Here is a 22578-nt window from a genome sequence, read left to right as displayed (position 1 = left end):
AGAAATAAGGCCAATTTATTTTACGATGACACAAGGTAGTAAATGTGGCATCAGCAGGCAGGTCATAATGTCCCCTCTGGCTGGCTCCTCTGGCCCTGGTCTCTGTGCAGGACACGGGAATTCTCAGAAGTCAGGTGTGAAGGAGCACAGTACAAGAGAAAGCTGCAGATCCCAGCTTCCATAAATAGCTTCAGTGACCCCCCCCCCGACACAACTTTATTTCAGTAAAAGTGTCCTTTTCATTCAGGCCCTTCCTGACAACTGGGAAGCATCTGTGGGCTAAGGCCATTACAACATCACTCAATGCTTGTCACTCTCAGTCTTCTTGCCATAGACGGTTTTCGGGAGAAGGCACATCACGACCTCTGTTCCTGTCTCATTGTTTTCCCAATGAGTAGATCCAACGTACCTCCCACCTTCACCAATCTGCTCTTCTTCCATATTGTTTTTTCTGTTCAGCCTGAGTTCACCTTTGTAAAATGCATCTTCTACTTTGTTTCTCCCAATATCAAAGCCCATCTTCAGGATAACATACCTGAAGGACTGTACAGCCATCTCCCAGGTCTATGTCCTTGACCACACCGGGGTCACCCTCAAGATCTTCTTCTGGCTCGCCACTGTCAGGCCGATGGGTCTCCTCGTTGGAGCCCTCTTCATCTGCATCTTTTTGCAGAGTTTTTATAGTGGATTTTTTGGAGCTAATACTGCTTTTTTTTTAAATTTAAGTTATTATTTTACATGTCGATCCCATTTCCTTCTCCTTCCCTCCCTCCCTCCCTCCCTTTTACCCTCTCTGCCCCCTCACATGCACCCTGACCACCTACCCCTCCCATCCCCCCCACCCCAATTCCACATGTAGGGCAATGCCATCCAGGTGGGGTCATGTAGGTCTGTCAGGTCATTTGAAGTAGGGACTAGGACTTCTCTCCTGTCTCTAGGTTAAGGCAGTTATCCCTCCATGGGGGATGGGTTCGCAAAGTCCTTTTGTGCACCAGGGATACATCCTGGTTCCACTGTCTGAGGTCCCTTAGACTGCTCAGTCCTTCTGGCTGAAACCCATATTCAGGGGTATGTGTCAGTCCCATGCTGGATTCCCAGCTATCAGTATGGGGACCCTTTTCCTCCTCCTTGTCCAGGTCAGCTGTCTCTATGTGCTTCTGCAACCTGGTCTTGTCCTCTCACTCTGCATCTGGGTTCTAGTTCGAGCTCAGTGTTTAGGTATGGGTGTTTGCTTCTGTTTCTAACAGGTATTAGATGAGGGCTCCATGGATAAGTTAGTTGTTGAAATAAAAAATGAAACCAAAAAAAAAAAAAAAACCAAAAAATTGCTGCTTTCAGTATACTCAACCATACCTGTAACTAAGCAACTCCTATATATTACTATTGCAAATTCATTTATATCTATTATTTATTTTTAATTATGCAAAATATCACAAGCATTAAATATGTATTAGCATTTAATAAAAAAACTCTCTAATTATAAAGCTAAAGGTGATAAATCATTAACTAGTCCTAGTCCATAATAAATGAACATGAACAAATCAGAATAATAGATATTTAATCTTTGATCAAAATATTAAAATATTTGTCATAAAATTTGATCAATCTTAAGATATAAGCATCATCTAGAATAGGGCATATGTAAGTGCTCTCATGAAACTATGAAGCTGTGGCAATCATTAATATTGATGATTCAATGTTAATAATAGACCCTGAAGAATCAGAAACAATAGTTGTTATCATTATATTTCTATAAGATATTTCTTCCTGGTAATTGCTGAAAAAAGGATGGGGTAGTCATTTAAATTTTTGTGGGATATTTTTCTCAGTACTAATATATTTTTTGCAAACGACTAATATTATAAATGAAACTTGTGGTTATTTATTTTTTGTCATTGGAAGTATTGTTTATATTTGATTGAGCTGTATGTTGTCTGCGGGCACTATTTTAACTTCTGGTTGGTTTAAGAAAACCTAGACACTGTCAGTGGTGCCATCTGCAGGAAGGTGGAAATTGCATATATAAGAAAACTAGCTAAGCATGAACCCATCAGTTTGGAAGTCACAGAAAAAGGCAGCAAGAAGTCTTTCTCTATTGTGCCAGCCTGTGAGTTTCAGCCCTGAGTTCTTCCCAGGCTTCCCTCAGTGAAGGAGTATGATTTGTAATGGTGTTTATCGTTGCAACCGAAAGCAAACTAGAACAAAGGCATTATTTTTACCGTGTATTCATTAATATTTAAGAATTTCATCTAAACTAAAATAAATAATGGCATAAGACAATTTACACAGTGAGGCAAAACATGATACTAAGTGAGATCCTTTGGAAAAGAAGTAGCAAGAATAATTTCTCACCCACTTCCAATGCAGAATTAAAAGAAAAATCAATTTTAGGCCTTAATTATTACTTAATCTGTTATACACATATATTTGTAGCAATTTAATAAGACAAATATGCATTTCTTACAAAATCCATGGCTTTGGATGGAAGCGAGGAGCCTTGTGGAAACAACCACATTGAGAGATGCAAACACAGAGAAGTTATTTGGTCACAAGTAACTTTGTAGAGGACCCAAAGTGAGAAGACAAGCTGACAACAGTGACTCTGATGGGAGACTCCTGTCTATTGGTGCCCTAATGGTCCTATGGATGAGGCAGGGACTAAGGTCCATATTTAAGGGTAAACAGGGTTTTGTTAGGACTTTCTGGTGGGTATGTCTTGTAAGCATAACTGAAAGAAAAAGGATAAGGAGGTAGGATCAAGTATTAACTAATATGGCAAATGGTAACATCTAACAGGCTTAAAAAGAAATACAAGGCATGCTTTAAAAACTGTGAAAATAATAACAGAAGCATTTTTAGTGTAAGCGTTATAGGTAACTATTCAAGGATCAGAATACTAACAAATAAAACCTGGTCTATAAAGTGTAATTAATTCATTAGAACAATTTGCTATTTTACAACTATTTTTTTTTTGCCATGCAACTTTCTAATTAGTAGTGTACCAGGTTCTGAAAATATGTATACATAGGTGCTGCATTTATGTGTTTGCATACATCTAGTTACCAAAACATGTAGAATAGTCATTAGCTTAATTGTTTATTCTAAATATTGTTCTGTTTGTAATAATTTTCATTGTTCTGAGGGTGAATCACACACATATTTATTCATATTTCCTTAGTCAATGTGATGTTAAAAATATTCCTTTGCCATAGAAGTATATTTTTAACCATGACACATAATCAACCATTTCATCAGCCATTGAAATATGCTACAAATACTGAACTGTTAGAATTGCAAAGAAAACAATGGAATTTATTTTAATCGGTAATGCCTGTGATTCATTTCAGAAAATTCAGTAAAAACATTCTCTATAAAAATAAGGAAGTTATGTAAAGAACATTTAGTTCTCTCTTGGTTCACAAACATTTAAAATAGATCCTTTAATATCTGCTATTTGTGATGACTAATTTTTCTTAATGAGGTTAGTGTCTCAATAAAATTTACTAATTTTCCTTACTATTGTCATAAATGAGTTCTATGTCTCTTTCTGGTATGTGCAATAAGCTTCCACATGTAGGTTGAACCACCTAAAGTGGACATGATCATAGCTTCTTTTCATGTATGAAATCTTCAGTTTTACTCTAACAGATTACTTTTGTAGAATCACAGAACTATAAAGTCATAGGAAGATATCTGAGAGCTAGTGAGTTTTTTTTTTTTTTGCTTAGTTTATAAAAATTTCCTGTTCTGAAGTCATGTCTCCAGTTGGCATGTTTGAAAATATAAGAATAGGAACAAAAAGGAACATTCAGTGTAGGTCTGTCCCAGTACTCCAAATTAAAAGATTTTCCTCTACTGACCTATATCAGTGCATCAGAGAAGAGTTTAACTTTTAACAAATAAAAGGAAAAGAAAAAAACACACCCAGAAACATAAATTCAAGTCCTATAGCCTCGTGCTAGCTACAGGTGTTGAACATAATTTAGGTTTTAAATGATCAGACTAAAGGACAGACACCAGGTCTCTTTATCTGCACTAAAATCATGCATTATTTTTCTAATTGCAAAGCCAACGACCTAACACTGGCACTCTCCTCTGTGTAGCCAGGAAGAGTCAAATCTAGAAAAGGAAGCCACTAAGAAAATAGATATTTTAATGTTTTTCAGGCTGCAGCTGAGCTAGGAAGGGAGAAATCAGATAACAGATGACCTTGAACATGGAAGATTCTTTCAAAAATTAGTCTCTTGTATGTGGCAGGACAATGTGTGTAGTCATATAAATTCAAAGGAAAGATATGATTCAGGGTAGACATGATAGACAGGAATGAAGAAACTGAGTTAAGGAAAGCTGAACTGAATAATACTCCTCCCATGAATGAACTAGAGATCCATCCTACAAAAGTTTAATTGTAGAACATTTTGTCCCCTTTCAATGATACAATTGTCAAGAATCTAATACCTGTATTTCATTCTGATGTCATTTCGTAAATTTTGCTAGGAAGGATGTGTGTGTGTGTGTGTGTGTGTGTGTGTGCCATACACATGTGCCTCTGTAGTCAAAGATTTACTTCCGACCTAATATTATACTGATTAATCAATCTTTCTTACATGGTCAATTATTCTTTTTAAGTCTTAGGATTTTCACCAGATATGAAACTCTGTAAGTCACAGGATTATCTCCTATTGGATAACCAAATACAAATCTCATTATTAATGCAGACTAACTAGTATTTATTGCTAAAATTATCAACAAATTGATATATAATGTGTATATATTGCAGAGAATACCACAGAACAGAAAAAAATGGGTGACTAATTAAATAATGAGAGGGTATTTTTTAATAAAAGTAAGCTAACAGATTATTTACATTTAAAATAACCTATGGAATAATGTGTACTGGAATAAACTGGGTTTCAGAAAGTACACTTCAGAATACTTATAATTAACATAGCAAAAATATAAATTTAATTTTAAAACACTAGGTTTGATAGTAAGAAAAGAGCTGAAAGAAAAATTCTTAATTCCAATATATAAATTCAGATTCTAGATGACTGTATTTTTTTTTCAAGTATGTAGTATTTACATGCATCAGTAAAGAAAATCTAGCAACATTTACTTTCAAATGTAATTTGTAGATCACATGCTATGATCTGGATGTAATGGTCCACATGCACGCTAGGCAAATACTTTACCAATTGGCTACAACCACATCATTACACATGACATATAAGATCACATATTGGAAATATGTTTTATCTCCATCAATCTCAGGTAGCAGAGAGCTGTGCGGGCTCTTGTTCTCAATGCTAGTACTTGAGAGGTTGCCATAGGAGGTTCACCTTGACTTTAGGACAAGTGGTCCTCCCAAGGGAAGAGCAAAGAAGTTGGTTGCCCAGTGTGAATGGTTAGCTCTGAAGACATACATACAAGTAAGAGTAATGGACTCAGCAGGTCAATATATATATATATATATACATATATATATATATATATGTATATATATATATATGCATGTAAGCATTAACAATTAATGAAATTAGTCCATAAATATTATGAAATGCTGAAATGAGTAGATGGGAGAGTTTGGGGGAGGAAAGAGAAGGGAGAAATTAATTAATTATAATCTCAAGATTTTCCAAAAAATAGTAAAAGAAAAAAGAACATAATATAAAAGAAAACCATAAATCATACAGCTTCAATATATATTCATAGTTAAAAAGAAAGAAACTAAAACAAAACTTCAACATCATTTAGCATTTGCAAGACATCTTATCACTCAATTTTCCACCATGTCAAGTCATTTATAATATCATATATGCCTGCAAAATAACATGTACTTCAGTTTATAGAATTTATCAAACATGGTCATATGGTATGTGATTCACACCTATAGCATTCCTTTCACTTTAAGTAAATGAAAGTGAAACATACCTGATATAAAATAATTATTAGTGAGTGCTATTAAATAGTTGGATGGGTAAAATAATAACATAAGCATTTTTCCTTTTAAAAATTGCTTTGCTCATGAGGTTTCATGCATAAATAAAATGAAATATATCTCCATCCATTCACCTCTTCATTTCCCCCATATAACATGCAAATTTCCCTCTCCCAACTGCATCTTCCTAAGTCCCTTTAGTTTGGCCTATATTTGCCTGATGTGTATCCAGACATCCATGAAAATCTACCATGGCTACATCTTCTAATAAGAGTGACTGACTCTCTTTACCCCAGCAATTATCATCTGCATGGAGATCATTTATCCCACCTGTGTCAGAATTTTGACTGTCTTGAATCTGTGCAGGGACTGAGCAGTCAAACATAGCTCCAACAGCCATGGCATGCCTAGAAGACAGAATTTCCAAGCACTTCTCCCCACTCTCTAACTATTAGACTCTTCCTCCTCTTCTCAGGGTCTTGGTTATGGAAAAAGTTAATACAGATGCCCCAGTAGCCCAGATACCTGTAACCTTTCAATTACACCAACCTTAACTTCCATAGTCCACCTATATGGACTCAAGATGGCTCACTACTTTATGTACTATCTTAGCACTCTTTTTGTGCTGTCGACCTGCTTGGATGAATCACTTCCTGTAGTTGTACCCTGAAAGAAGTGAGTGTTCCAGAAAATGCCTCTAGCTGAGCAGTCACTGTGAACTTGGTGATGATGGTATAATATGCTATTAAAGAAGGGAAGTACTAAACAAATTATAGAAATCAAATCAACCCAACAATATACATAGGTATAAAAATTCCTTGGTTTGCAAAGGATAAGACTTTAAAGTTTAGAAATAAAACTAATAAAATCCTGCACTGTGGTTGGTATAGAAATCAATAACCAAAATACACTTTGTGTTCTTCTCATAGCATAGTAAAGCACCACTTATAGGCACAGTAAAAGACCATTTGGTTAGCATCAGATTGAGAAATAAAGTAGCTTTAAACATTTAAGACTATATGAAAGCACTTATTGGAATTATTGGTTGATGAATAAAGCTGTTTTGACCAAAGTGCAAGAAGCATTTAACCAGGTGGGAAATCCAAACAGGAATAAAGAAAGGTAATAGGTGGAGTAGAGAGAGACACCATGTAGCTACCTGGAAGATAGTATGCCTGGGCATTCTCTGGTAAGCCAAGATCACTTGGAGATACTTAGATTAATGGAAATGGGTTAATAATTAAGAGAGATAGCCATCAAGAAGCCTGAGTCATTGGCCAATTTGTAATTAATATAAGCTTCTGTGTGTTTATTTGGGACTAAATGATTGTGGGCTAGATAGGAAAGAAACTTCAGTCAACAATATATTACTTCAAAAGATTGTCAGAAAAATTTTAAGTATTTCTTGTAGCATTTAAAAGAAGGATAAACTTCCCTTCCTGAGTAGATATTTATCCTTCTGTAGTGGTAATGGCATGCAAGTTAATGTCTATAGTAATAAATTAAGAACTTCTGAGGTTATGAAGTTAAGCAGATTCCTTCAAATCTTGATAAGTAAAAAACTAGATAATGACATTATTAAATGTCAAATTTCTCAAAAACCCCTACAGTCATCATTCAATTAAAACTATTCAAAATGCAGACACAGCTAACAAAAGTCAATTCTTTCAGATTGTACAGACAAAAAGGTCTTTTCTGACAATTTGTTGTTTTATTAGTGTAGAGTGAGCTGTGGATAGCAGATTGTATTTAGACCATAGATAGACCAAGATAAATGAGAACTCAATGCCTTGCCCCTCCCTCCCCCAATCACAACAGCTTTCTTTTTCCTAGAAAAATAAACTCAGGGTAATATTTTTCACTCCACATAATTACATTTCATCAAACTGCCAAACAGCAAAAAGTCAGGTATCTGGAGTCCACTCAGCATAAATTTGAGTCACTTGTGGGTAAACTACAATGAAAACAGAATCATCTCTTTCAGAGAGAGAGGCAGAGCCATGAACTGTGGTAGTGCCTGCCTTTAATTCCCGCGCTTAGGAGCAAAGAAAAGCAGATCTCCTATTTAGAGGCCAGCCTGGTCTGCAGAGTGAGTTCCAGGACAGCGAGGGCTTGACAGAGATGTGATGTCCAAATAAGTAAATACATACATAAAGTCAGTAAATGTAAAAAGAAACTGAAGTAAGATTCATGTATTAGGGGCACACTAAACAGTGTGGAATAACTGAGGAGGAATAGGATAAAATCTCTATATGGCACAGGGTACAAATAAACCATCTTTTACAATGCTATAGGTATAGGGCATAGTCTTAAAATGCAAAAATCTAGCTATCTATCTGCTGAAATAAAAACACAGTCATATTCCTAACAGGAACAGAGCTTACCTGGAATGGTTGGAATAATGCTGAAATTTTACTAATGTTAATTACACAAAGTATATATATTTTTGTATGATTTTCTTGTTGGCTCTTCACTTACCATTTAGTGTATTTGTAGTCTAATTACTATTTGAACTGTTAATGGATAATTCTGAGAAGCAAGGACTCATTGAGTTCAAATGAAGGATCCTTGACTTGTCCATTAAACTAACTTGTTTATACTAAGAAAGTGTTGTCTGTAAAAAAGCATCTTTTACAAAATGAAAAGTTTTACATAAATGACTCCACACACCTACCATAGATGAAAAACTATGATTTATAGAATTGTTATATTACAAGTAAGCCTTGTTAAAAGACTTTTTGAGGCTGACAAATCCCTGAGGTAATAAAATGCACTGAAAATAAGATACCTTATTTCACAAGAAATATCTACCTGCTCTGCCTAGTCAAAATGATCCTTAACTAAGTGGCATTATGCCTAAATTAAGAACTGGATAACAAACTTAATGTGTCTATTAGAGAAATATGGCCTACATGAGGTAGTCAGTGCACATTTGCCACAAGAAACAATGCAGCATAAAACCCTCAAGATTGTAAAATTAAAATAGATGCAAGGGCTTTAATTAACTACTTAGGTTATGTAGCATACACAATGTGAAATGATGACAAGTATTCTCGTCCACAAAAGCTATCTACTGACCAAATACTTGATATTCATGTGATTTTATTGAGTAAAATATCATCAGTGGGTTTCAGTCTTAGAATGGTTAAGAATATGATATGTAAAAATAAAAGCCTGTCAAGTCTTAGCATCCCTGTGCAGCTTCTGTGAGTATATGTTTAATAACTGTCATATCTTCAGACAGTTCATCTGCTCCCCCCTTTAGATAAAAATATAGTTGTGGCAGCCAGAGCTGCCAGCCATGCTGGATGGTTTGAATGCTCTTAGCAGGTGCTCCATTAACCAACTTCTTATCGTGTAGAAAAATTTCTATCAAAGGTTTTAAAACCCACTTCAGAAAAAAGAATAGGGCATTTCATAAAAGTAGAGTCAGCCTGCCAGGGTCAAAAGCTTTCTACCTGTCTTCTTGTGAGCTGTTTTACTTTTGACTACCTCATTTTAGTTTGAATTTGCCAAGCTTCCAGTCAAGCCTTAAATGAAATTTCAAAGATGCTGAGAGCTACTAAAGGTTCAATTCAAATCACACAGGAAGAGAACACAAATTAAATATATAGATTTTTTTTCATTATTTTCGATCAAATTAGCAAAGATTTAGGGTAGTGTGTATATATGTGTATATCTGTCTGTTATATGTCTGTGTGTGATATCTGTTTGTTTGTGTTGTTGTGCTCACTATTGCATATGACGAAGTTGAAGGAAGCTTCAGAGAGTTCTAATCTGCTTAGTCTGCTTCTTATCTCTGTCTTCCTCCCTTCAGGTAAGATTTCTCAATCAGAGCTTCCTTTTTCTTTTCTTTTCTTTCTTCTTCTTCTTTTTTTTTTTTTTTTTTTTTTTTTTTTTTTTTTTTGGATCACTGATCATCAACCTAATTTTTATGGGGTCCTGGAAATCTGAACTGTGATCCTCATGCTTGTGTAGCATGCAACCTTAACAGCTTAGCCATCTTTCTGACACGTATCTAAGGGTTTTGGTTGTGGAACAAATAAAATATAAACAAATGGATACTAAAGAAAAGGATGTGGTTAAGAGCACCTATTCTTAGTCTTACTGAAGATGTAAGTTAAATTCCAAGCACACACACTTGGTTACTCACTACCATCCATGATTGCCAATTCAGGGGGATCCAGTCCATCTTATCACCTCAAAGATTCTAGACACAAATGTGGGTGCACAGATACAGATGCAAACAAAATATTCAGGCACATAAAATAACTGTTAACAAACGTTGATGATAATTGCATTGCCATCGAAATATAGTAGTCATGAAACTTATAATAGGTTATATTAGATGACTTAACAGGGTTAAATTGAAAACTCAATGAGGTAATGCATGTTATGATACAAAGGTGAACTGTACCCCCAATTTTAATTTTATAGATTAAATATTAGTTTTTTGAGAAATTTATACATAGGCTCTAGATTTACATCTACTCGTCTCCTTCTTCCCCTCCAACTTGTTTCTTTTCTCTCAGTTCTCTATCTCCTTCATGACCTCTTGTTTTACAATTATTGTTATAGGTGAATATTCAGGTAAATGATAGTACTGTAATCAAATCATTTTTTAAAATGCATCAAATTTTCCTATTAGTTTTTCCAATGAATAGTTAATAAAGCACATGTTTCCACTAAATATCATTATTCAGGACCTGAAATTCAATGCTAATTCCTCAGACTTGCCATGTTTTATTAATATTGTTTATGAATAATAAAGTTAACTGAATAGGAATATTTTATATTCTATTATGAAATACCAAAAGACTATGGAAGGTTCTAAAACCTTTCTCTGGTCTAAGCCTTAGATAATAGTTATCATAATTTTATCAAGATGGAACTGATTGTGTATAATCATGTATCAACCAATCGTGACCTAATACATATATAATTATGAATCAACTAGTTACATCCTGCATGAAAGATGCTTTAAATATTATCTTGGGTTTGTCCTAGTCTTCTATACTTAATTTATACTTCTATAATTTTAAACCATTCATTGTATAAGAAAGAAAAAACTTGAGAAGCAGAAGTGCATTCATTTAATTTTAATGAAAAATAATCAACACACCCTTTGTGAGCTTTGGACATTGCTAAGATGTACTTGTATAATTCTTTCCACCCTCAGGAGTCTTCTAAATATGTCCCAATCAAAGAATTCATGTTTATGTATTCCCTGTACAGATGCACCGCTTGCACAGACAACTCTTGACAATACAATCTCTTTATCAGAAAACTGAATATGAAACAGTATGTTCATTACTAACTTTGGGTTCAAAATATAAAAATACAATTGCATTTACACACCAAGAATATCAATAGAAAATTGGCAGGATTAGACAAGGAGAATGGATTAGGAGAGAATTTGCTGGTGGCCATGGCAGATGAGCTGCAAAGGGCATCAGCCCACTTGGAGGCACATTCACCTGATGGGTGAATCTCAGATAGACAAGGCCTTGAGACCACAGAATCCAAAATGTCTTTTGCTTTTACTGTGCATTTATATGTTTGTTGCTGCCATATTTCTCTGGTATCTGGCATATAATGAAGACAGAATGGAGATATCCCCACTGCATGTAATGTAATATTTTATCTTATGGAATTATTTCATTTTATTGGGCATTTTTACCTGTGAATTGTTATGAAGATGACTTCTTCCTAAGCTGTGCTGTCTAGTTGATAATAATGTAATTTAAATAGTGTTTTGATTATTGAACATAAATACAAGGAAGTGTAATACAGCTAGGGTTTCACCTACAGAACTGCATAATGGGAATTTAGGCTAATAATTAAGGAAGACAATTGAGTCCCAAGACCCAGGCTGGTTCACATTCTTTTAATCTTGATGTTGAAAGATGCAATCACAGGTTTTGGAGTGCAGCATAGCTGAAATACACATTTATGCTCTCAACCTCCTGATATAAAAACTATGATTAATGAGTGGGTTTGCAACCTGAAGATTTAAAGTAAAGGTTACTGTTTTTCATATATAAAGTTTAGGTTTGTGATTCCTTTGAGATTACTCAGATTCAATGCAATCACCATCAAAATCCTAGCACAATTCTTCACAGACCTTGAAAGAATACTCAATTTTACATGGGAAAACAAAAACCCAGTGGAGCTGAAACAACCCTGTACAATAATGGAACTCCTGAAGGCATTACCATCCCTGACTTCAAGCTCTACTATAGAGCTATAGAATGAAAACTGCCTGGTATTGAAACAAAAACAGACAGGTAGACCAATGGATTTGAACTGAAGACCCTGATATTAACCCACACACCTACAAACACTTGATTTTTCTTTTATTTTACATCTCGATCCCAGTTCCAGCTCCCTCCTACCCTCCACCCTCCCTCTTACCCTCTCTGCCCACATCACATACACCCTAACCACCCTCAACATAAATTTAGCCACACTGACCCTCATAGAAGAGAAATTGGGAGTCACTCTTGAATGAATTGGCACAGGAGATCACTTCCTGAACATAATACAGGTAGGGGCAGACACTGGGGGTCTACAATTATTAAATGGGACGTCCTGAAACTGAGAAGTTTTTGTAAGGCAAAAGTAACAGTAAACAAGACAAAATGGCAGGCCAAAGAATGGGAAAATATCTTCACCAACTCCACATCTGACACAGGGCTGACATGGCTGATTTCCCAAAATATAAAAAGAACTCAAGAAGCTAGTCACCAAAACACTAAATAATCCAATAAAAAAAAAATGGGGTGAAAATTCTCAATAGAGTAATCTAAAATGGCTGAAAGACAATGAAAAAGGTGCTCAACATTCTTAGCCAATAGGGAAATGAAAATAAAAACAACTCTGAGAAAGCATCTTATACACTTTAGAATGACTAAAATCAAAAACACCAATGACAGTTTATGCTGGAGTGGAGGCTGAGAAAGGGGAACGCTCCTCCACTGCTGGTGGGAATTCAAACTTGTACAGTCTCTTTGGAAATCACTATAGTTGTTACTCAAGAAAATAAGGATTAGTCTACCACAAGATCCAGCAATTCTACTCTTAGGCATTTATCCAAAAGATGCACATACATGCAACAAAGACATCTGTTCAACTATGTTCATAGCAGCATTATTTGTAATAGCCAAGACTTAGAAGCAACCTAGATGTCCCTCTACTGAAGATTGGATAAAGACAATGTTGTACATTTACACAATGGAGTACTACTCAGCTGGAAAAAAAAACAAAGGAAACAAACAAACAAAAAAAAAACAATGGAATCTTGGAAATTCACAGGCAAATGGATGGAACTAGAAGAAACCATCCTGAGTGAGGTAACCCTGTCATAAAAGAAAAACATGGTATGTATTCACTCATATATGGACTTTGAATATACAGCAAAGGTTAACCAGCTTACAAACCATACCACCAGAAAAGCTAGGAGATAAGAAGGATCCTAATCTCAGACAGACATACATGGTCCCTCACAGAAGGGGAAAGAGACAAGATCTTCTGAGAAAATAGGGAGCAGGCAGGGGTAGGGGAGAAGAATTAGGTGAAAGAGAATGGAAAAAGAGCAGGGGAGAGGAAAACATGAGGGAGCAGGAAAATTGAGTCAGGGAATAATAAGAAAAGAACAAAAAAAGAGATGCCATAATAGAGGGAGCCATTTGGGGTTTAAAGAAATCTTACACCAGGTAAATGTCCAGAGACCTACAAGGATGACCACAACTAACAATCTAAGCAATAGTGGAGAGGCTACAAAATGCCCTTCCCCAATAAGGAGATTGATGACTACCTAATATTCTGGGAAGCTTTTAGTGAACCAACCCCAAACCCCCTGAATGTGGTTCTCAGTTAGGGAGGCCTAGGATGCAGATGGTGCCTCTGAGGGAGACCAGGATTCATCCCTAGATTTTAGGAACAAACTGCAAGAGCCCATTCCCCATGGATGGATACTCCCTTAGCATGGAGACAGGTGGAGGGCCTAGGCCCTACCCCCAAATGGTTTGACATACTCTGGTGATCCCTCATTGAAGGCCTCACCCTCCTAAGGAATGGATATGGTATGGGATGGAGGGTCTGTGGGTTGCATGGGAGGATGGGAGACAGAGAAACCTGGGATCAATAGGTAAAATAAGAAAAAAATATTAAAGACAATTAAAAATGTGATTGGTCTTCTGTTTGGTAGCCTCAAGATGCATCCTGCTAGTGAGGGACTAGCAAAAAGCATGGAGGGCTGGCCAGAGTTTAGAGCACTGGCTGGCTGCTCTTCCAGAGGTCCTAAGTTCAATTCCCAACAACAACATGGTAATTCACAACCATCTGCAATGTGATCGTTGCCCTTTTCTGATCTGCAGTAGAACACTGTATACATAATGAGTTAAGAAATCTGCAAAAAATAACAAACAAAGAAAACTAGCACACAAGGATATCTTGCTGCTTATACTCTGTTAATCTAGAACAAGTTCTTGGGTAATGGAATGGTATCCTGTGTGTCCAGCTCTTCAAGGCCACCTCCATGGTTTGGGGAAGAGATCCACAATGTAACAAAAATTAATTTAGGTATCTCTAGTATGAGAGGTTACAGAAAACTCACACATATGCTGTTTTAGTCATGTTCATTATTCTTCCTTAATTCCAATTATCTTGTTCTAATTGTCTATAATTTTCTAGCTCTAATTCTTTATTTCCAACTGTAGATCTAAATCTGGTTTTAATTGTCTGTTTTAATTCCTCTGATCCTAAATTCACACACACACACACACACACACACACACACACACACACACACACCCGAGAGAGAGAGAGAGAGAGAGAGTGTGTGTGGGATAAATGGAGATACGGTGGGTTGCATAGGAGGATGTGTGTGTGTGTGTTTGTGTGTGTGTGTGTGTGTGTGTGTGATATGTGTGGGTGTGGACAGTGTTGAACTAGTCTTATTACATAAGACATTGCATGTCTTCCATTTCTTCAGGAATGACTAAGAGTGTATTAATTGTTCAGGGTAACTAATCACAATTTAGAAGAGAATAACTCACATATCTTCATATTTAGGCATTCACTTGGCATTGGAAAAAGTGTCTGATTTCCATTTGGGGGTATACAACCTACAATATTCAGGTGCACATTCAGAAAAGAGGCACTATAAATGTGGTTCAAGTCAAAATCATAAACTTACTTATAATATTATGAGTATTAAAGTGTGTATATTTATTTTTGTAATTTAACTGTCATCTCAAGAGTAAACTTGGTAGTGACAATATCATGTGGCAATATTAGAAAGCAGGACCCATAGTATGTCCAGTTCATTGTTCACCTTATGTGCAATGATGAGAACTTATACAAGATAGGTGTAAGAAGCCCATAAAAGTACACACACCATAACACTTAATAAGGTATTCATATTTACTTTTACCTGTAACAAATGCTATAGGAAAACCTGATCTTTTACAGTCTTTCTAAGCAGGAACAAATTCATTTCATATGGGCTGCCAATAACACTGTTGTATAGATTCCTTTACAGCTGACTACTCAACTATATCTTCACTAATGACTTTCCATTAAAATAGTTTGCACAGCAAGTACCTCAGAATATGAATCTCTAAAAAAAGCTTAACAAATGACAGCAACATTAACAGAAACTTAATTACAATATCCTAGTAATGTTTATTCCACAGGTTCTTAAGAGATCATCAAATGAGTTTTAATTGTAAAATTATCCAAAATTTTAGCACAAACATAGAGTAAATGTTAGCTAAAGAATCACATTTATTATAGCTCAGTTTTATGTAGATATGAAAGCTACTGTAACATACAATCCCTGGAATCAGAGCATTATAAGTTTTATGGTTTACAGATGCCTGATTCAAAGAGATATCATGATTTCAAATGTCCATGAGATTAAAGTTTTTATCATGATTTTAGGCTCAGTCCTGAAAATACCCCACCCAGAAACTTAAAGTATTTTGTAAATTGAAATGTCTAGTTGGCATCTCTCATCAGGATATGTAAGTGGGGGGCTGCTGTGTCTGTATTAAATATGAACAACTGAGCATACCAGTGTGGGTGCATGTGTCTGAGTGCACAAGATGTCAGGGAAGGACACTGGGTACTCTGATCTATAGTCTCTATCTTATTCTCTTAATACAAGATATTTCACTGAATATGGAGATAGTCTTGCAGCCTACAAACCAGATACATCTACCTGTTTGTGCTGCTCTCCATAAGTGATGAACAAAACAAACACTTTTACACCAGCACTAGATATTTGAGTTCAAATCCCCATGTTTGGAAAATAAAAGTTATTATCCACTAAGAATCCCTTTCTTGACTTTTTATTAAGATAAAATAGAAACCTTCATATCTAACTGGAACAAAACAAGACTAAAACAAAATAAAAGAGGCCCAAGAAAGAGCACAAGATTCATAGACCCTCTCATTTTACACATTCAGCAGTGCTTGAGAGTGCTAAACTGAAAACTATAGTACATAAGCAGAGGACCTGATGCAGACTAATGTAGACCCTGTGGTTGGTATTTCAGTCTCCATGAGTTCATATGTGCTTTGCTTGGTTGTTCATGTGTTTTTCTTGGCTGTTTTAGAGGATCTTGTTCTTCTGGTGTTCTCTTTATCTCCCACTCACTCTGCCTCTCATTCCATCTCATTTGGAGCTATGCATTTCAAGTCCTCTCTCTCTCTCTCTCTCTCTCTCTCTCTCTCTCTCTGTGTGTGTGTGTGTGTGTGTGTGTGTGTGTGTGTGTGAATGTGATGTCTCACAGTGGGTACTATATTTATTCCCATCTGCTACATGAGCAAACCTCTCTGATGAGTAGCAGAATAAAATCCAAATCTATGAGTACATCAGAATATCATTCCTCAAACTTTTAACACTATATTTCAGAAAATTATGAATAAATGGTTCTATCACATTTTCTAGATTAATAATAATCTGTTAATTTGACCATATCTTGAGCTATTTTTGAATAACACTTCAAACGTATTGCCAATGCATTCTTATTATGGAATATAGTCTCTGGTTCAAGAATGCAGCAAGGAAGGATGTTTGAGAAATAAACAACAAGGCTGGATAGATGGGTCAGCCATTAAATGCTAGGCTCATAACCAAAAAAATAAGAAATAAACAACAGTCAAGCATGAATAAAACCATGGCCCAGGTTCAGTTCTGGTATCTATAAATTACTTATTAATTAATTAATATTTCTAAGCTTTTTCAGAATCCATGTTGATTGGGCTACTATTGTGACCATACATGACATTTCCTTAATTTTAGACAACACATGAGGTTGAATTTTAAGGTTATATAATTTTAATGTGTCTTGAAATATTACCATTCACATTTCTTTTCATGTAAATACTAAGAATCTATCTGGCATTGGGGGCGTACCAATGACTTGAGGAACCAAAGAGATATAAAAGGGCTAGTGGCTGCTTATTCAATGCTAAACAAGAATAATCAAGACCTATATAAATTATTAATTTAATTAATTAGTTTTGGGTTTCAAAATAACAATCCATTTAACAAATTTTACAGGTTAAATATTATATATCTATTTATTCTTAACACCTCCAAATAATTCTGAGGCAAAAAAATTCTGTTTTTACTGTTTAACCAAACTTTATTAGATTTTTACTTCTAACATTAAAAGTGTAACCTGAGTACTTCTGAGTGCTGCAGAGAAAGTTGGAAAGCATGTTAAACATGTTGCTTATTGTCCTTGCTTTAATTAACTAGGGTTTGTGAAACAAACAAGTGAATTAAATTACTATAGAACATAAAACATTTTCAATAAATAGGTCTTCATTTACTGTTTAATTTCCTGTCACTGACTTTAAAACATCTACCAGGAAAGAGTGCAAAACATCATACTTCTCTGATAATGTTAATTATATTTAGATTGCACTACAAATAGCATCTTAATCATGCTGGCCACTCTTCTCTGGATTCTCATTACTTACTCTTATGCTCTCCATCCATTAAGTCTGTGCTGCAATATTAAAATGGGTTGCAAGTACAGGCAGAGCAATGATGAATCTCATTTGGTCAAAGGTCAAGGCATAATTTTGGAGTTGGGCAAGTAAAGTGAGGCATAACAGTCTGATCCTTTTTAGTTTATGTGTTTGATATTGGGTGATGTGAAAAATGCACAATGACAATGAATATTAGATGCGCTATGATGCAACTATGTAAGCAGCTGACAGAGATATCTAAGAATGAGCAGTTGGGGTTATTGCTATCTGTCTTTATTATTATATCATACCCAAAATTTGGAGCTATTTACCTTGAAATACTAATAAAAACTTCTCTTAATGAAGACAGTTAAAATGAAAAGTGGTAATAAAAGAAGTATATAAATAAGAAATAGAAAAATTGCAAATCCATGGCTTGGTCTCTGACTTTTGCTATTCTCCCATCTCATTGTCCCAAAGTAACTATAGGAAAATTAGCATCCAGATGTATGTATATACTTACAGATATACAATTTCTAGAAAACAAAATTTTCAAAAAACACATTCTATAGAGTTGGAGTCTAGTTGATTCTGTGAACTTTCCTCTTACGTTTCTAGTTGACTTTAGAAAATTCAAGTATCGTTTTCTACAGTGATTGTTTTCATCTAGATCAGAAAACAATCATCAAAAAAAAAAGACCTGAAAGAGAATAATGGAGACTAAAGTAGTTATTTTTACCATGTAACCTTGTCTGGCACACACAAATAACAAGTATTTGTTAATAATAAAAATAATGACTTTTTTCATAGAGAGTAAAATGGGTCTTTCAGAGGAAAAACTATAAAGCATTATTTTGCTGCTTGGTCATAATAGATATTTTGTAATGAAGTCAGTTTGCTTCCTGGAAATACCACTACAGCTGAACCTAATTAATGAAACAAAATAGCAAGCAATATGGCACTTATTTCTGAAGAAGTCTATAATTAAGAAGTATTAAATAGCAAGTGTAAAAATTTGACCCCTTGTTCATGTGTACATTGGTTGCTCTCAACCCAGGGCTGTCTTCTTTTCTCTAGATCTCAATTACAAAGTCACAGGTGTTCATGAATAAATGTTTAAAAATTCTTCTGAGCCACAAATAATAACATATTGTTTGCTAAATATCATGGCAGAATACAAGCTGGAGAAGTAACTACCCCATCCTTGAAGATAACTATATAACATATACATAGACATATACATATGTGAATATATACAAATATATAAATTTATATCCATATTTATATATACAAACATATAATTTTACAGAATAAAAAACTTCCTAGGAAAGGAATTAAAACATTTCATAGATTCAGGCTGCCTGGGTTTTTATTTCTTCTTTTTATTTTTTAACCTTATCCACTTACATGTCTGTTAGACTTTGGACAATTCAAATATTATTCTGTGTTTTAATGTCTTCATGTGAAGATGCAAAAGAATCATCAGAGATAAAGTGTAGAGCAATGATATATCATTTATATATATATATATATATATATATATGTGTGTGTGTGTGTGTGTGTGCATATATATGTGATTATATGTGTATATATTTGCAACAGATGAAATTGCAAGTAAATATGTATTGTTGGCATGGTGAAACCATGTCAAGGACTCCAATACCCTAGACACATGGGAATAGCAAAGCCTTCTCTTTGTCCACGCATGAATGTTATGATCTATTGACCCTTAGGTAACACCAGTATATGAATAATATGAACAGCAGTTTTCTCTTTCCCAGAACTTTGCAACATAAGATTATACCCCAAAGACTCCTTCCAATGTTATCTAAACCTCCCTCTTTGTTTATGAGTATACAAATAAAACTGTCTCCTGGATTCAGATGTGAAAAAGAAACATCACTAAATTTCAGGGTTACCCTCTTTATTGTCTCCATCAGATATCACATCCCACCCTAATCGAGCTTTTGGTATGTATGTCTGTTGTTTCTCAATGGCCCATTCTCTAGTTAAAGGAAATCCATAAACCCATTCAAGTCATGACATATCTGTATAAAAAGTTCAGTCATAGTGATACAAAAGCACAAACCTAGCACTTGAGAAATATAAGCAGGATGACCACGGGTTTAAAGTCAACCTTAGTTAAAGGAGTATCCCTCCATGGAGAATGTGCTCCCCAAAGTCTTTTGTGCACCAGGGATACATCCTGGTTCCACTGTCCAAGGTCCATTAGACTGCCCAGGCCTCCTAACTGAGACCCATGTTCAGGGACTCTGGAGTCAGTCCTAGAGGAAGAAGGAGGGCCTAATCCCTACTCCAAATGACTTTATAGATTTTGTTGACCAATCCTAGAAGGAATTGCCCTCCCTGCAGGGTATGGAGGAAATGGGATGGGAGGGTGGTTGGGGGTCATGGGAGGGAAGGAGAGATGGGGATAGAGGGAGAGGGAACTGTGATCAATATGTAAAATAAAGAAAATAAATACATAAATAATTTTTTAAAAGGTCAACATTGGTGGCACAGTCAGTATGCAGACATCTTGTACCACATGATATCCTCTCAGAATGAACAAAATAAAATAAGGAAAAACAAACAAAATAAAAAACTGCAAAAGAAAATAAGAAATAGTAGCAATGTAAAAGTTTATAGAAATGGGCTAAGAGCAATAAAAGGAAACAACTTTGTGTTTTAAATACAATGCAATGTTCTGAATGATGGGAGATGTCATTCTGTATATGTTTCTCATCTGGTTAATGAATAAAGCACTGTTGGCCAATAGGAAAAGAAGATAGGAGGACTAGGAGACAAGGAGGAAAGAAGTAGTGAGGAGGAGTCAAGATGGAGAGACTGGGAGATGAGATGCCTGCCCCATTCCTCAGTAAGAAAACCACGTGGAAATACTAGATTAACATAAATGGGTTAATAATCAAGACAGAGCTGCCGATAAGAAACTAGTACTTGGCCAACAGCATTATATCAAAGACAGAGTCTCAGTCTGTTAATTGGGGCTAGCGGTGGCCGGGACAAGACCTGCAGCAGGCAGAAAAACCTTCCTTACATCTGACTAATATTTTATTTGTTTTTTTGTATCATACCCTAACAATGAAAATTATCCTGAACAAAAAATCTTTTATTTTGATAGTAAATACAGTAAAGTGGCTTCATTTTTACTGTGATATTTACTATAAAAATAAGAATCACATCACTTCATCAAAATCTTAAAAGCAAAACTATAGCACATAATCTGGATCATCACATTCAAGTCCATTATCAAAATATAGCAATATTCATTGAGTGAGTAAAGGATGGTGCAGACCCACATATTCCTCCAGGAGAAGGATGTGAGCCAGTTTATGAGGAGGAGGTCCAAGCATGGACAACATAGTAAAAGTGAAATTCCTCAAGATGTGGAACACTGACTCGAGTATTAAGAGTTATAACAATTCAGATCAATGGCCTTAAATGAAGGGTTTCTTAAAAAGTTTTGATGCAGCAAACAGAAAAATCATTAGTTATAGTTGTATAGCACTATATCTGGGCAAGAAAGACACCATTTTCAGGTATTCAATTGAGCCTACTTACCAAAGATCATACTTGAGTTTGATGCCTGTTGACTTTATTTTCTTATCTCTTAGAATGATGGAGGGAGAGTCATGAGACTCAGCTGCTCTTCGAAGCAGCTGTATGCAATTCTGCCTCATTGTATGTGAACACAGGGTGGCAGAGTAGAGGATATAGGATGGGAAAGAATGAAGGGAGGAGAATCCATCTACCCAGTCATGGGAAAAGCCTTTACACGGGTGGTGTAGATATCTCCATGTGGTGTTTGCATGCACTTTGCCTCTATAAACCCTCACAATTGATCTACATATAATCCTATAAAGTTATTAGTTCTCAGAGAGAAATTAGGTAGTATAGAACTTTGGTTTATCTTTGGAATCTTAGAAGTGTGTAAAGTGGCATTCTCTAATGGCCTGTGTTGGGAAAGTCTTGAGAAAGCTAATATTCTGGATTTCCCACTGGAAGTTCAAAATACATGAGAGGATAGAACATTAAACAATGACATTGAGGACAAGCAAGATAAACTCAATGTTGGTTCACTTATCAACCTGTCACTTTATATATCTTGAAGATCTGAGATGGCATATTAATTCCTTCCTATGTACTGAACTAGAAATTCTTCATTCAAGCTAATATCCTTTACTAATATGAGAAGTGCATGTCAATAAATATTAATCTTTGTTGTAAACTTGAATAGGAATTTTTGGAGCCTAAGTTTTCTACAATAATAACACCATGTATCAGTCATCTCTCATACTAAGCATGTATTTAGCAACTCAAGACTAATAATTCAGGGGTCACACTTGGAACAAAGGATCTAAACTATATTCTATTATAGTGTATAGTGTCTATTACACAGTTCATTTATGGTATGTAGCTGTGTAATGAGGGGCAAAATAGGGAGAACACAGGGCAGACAACATAGATTCCTAAAGAAGCCAGGCACATGCACTCTCATGGTCTTTGAATTCCATTAGATAGTCACACTATACAATGTAGTCTTCTCCTGAGAATAAAGTCAAATATATGAAATATTTCTGTACAATGGACTGTTAGAGATATATGTTCCAGGTTGGCTGATTTATTTTGAA

General features: G+C 35.3%; 1 pseudogene; it reads right to left on the bottom strand.

The window, feature by feature from the left end:
• Positions 1-288: 288 nt before the first annotated feature.
• LOC127214559 (mitochondrial transcription rescue factor 1-like) lies at positions 289-21627 on the bottom strand (annotated as a pseudogene).
• Positions 21628-22578: the final 951 nt, after the last annotated feature.

The sequence above is a fragment of the Phodopus roborovskii genome, unplaced genomic scaffold (assembly GCF_943737965.1).
Source record: "Phodopus roborovskii unplaced genomic scaffold, PHOROB, whole genome shotgun sequence".
NCBI lineage: Eukaryota > Metazoa > Chordata > Mammalia > Rodentia > Cricetidae > Phodopus > Phodopus roborovskii.
This window is presented reverse-complemented; position numbering and strand designations above follow the sequence as displayed.